This window comes from Arachis ipaensis, chromosome B05 (assembly GCF_000816755.2).
Source record: "Arachis ipaensis cultivar K30076 chromosome B05, Araip1.1, whole genome shotgun sequence".
Classification (NCBI taxonomy): domain Eukaryota; kingdom Viridiplantae; phylum Streptophyta; class Magnoliopsida; order Fabales; family Fabaceae; genus Arachis; species Arachis ipaensis.
In genome coordinates this window covers 25,173,943-25,174,432 of record NC_029789.2, presented here as the reverse complement: position 1 = coordinate 25,174,432, position 490 = coordinate 25,173,943, and positions in this window count along the sequence as shown.

The window sequence follows — 490 nt, the reverse complement described above, 5'->3', positions numbered from 1 at the left end:
TTTTAATAGTAAAAATAAAAGTATTAGAAAAATAAAAAATATCTTTTTGAGAAGTTATAATTTACATCTTTTTTTTAAAAAATATTTTTTTAGAAAAAGATATTTTTTACATTATAAATGAACAAAAAAATACTTTTATCTTATTTTACCCAAACATAATTGATAGATAAAAAGATCTTTTTACATGAAATATCCAAACATAAAATTACTTTTACTTTTATAAAAGATCTTTAAAAAATATATCATTAGAAAAAAGATCTTTTTTAAAAATAGCATCTAAACAAACTCTATATATTACAATGGCATTAATGATGTTAAAATAGATTTAATTAGTACTTTTTTTTTACCAAAATTAGAGTGACTCAAACCCCACAACCTCTTAGATGAATATAGAGAGATTATATTATTTGAGCTATAATTTATCGATAATTTAATTAGTACTTTATTAGGTGTTAAATATAAAAATAATTATGATATATGTATATAAAAA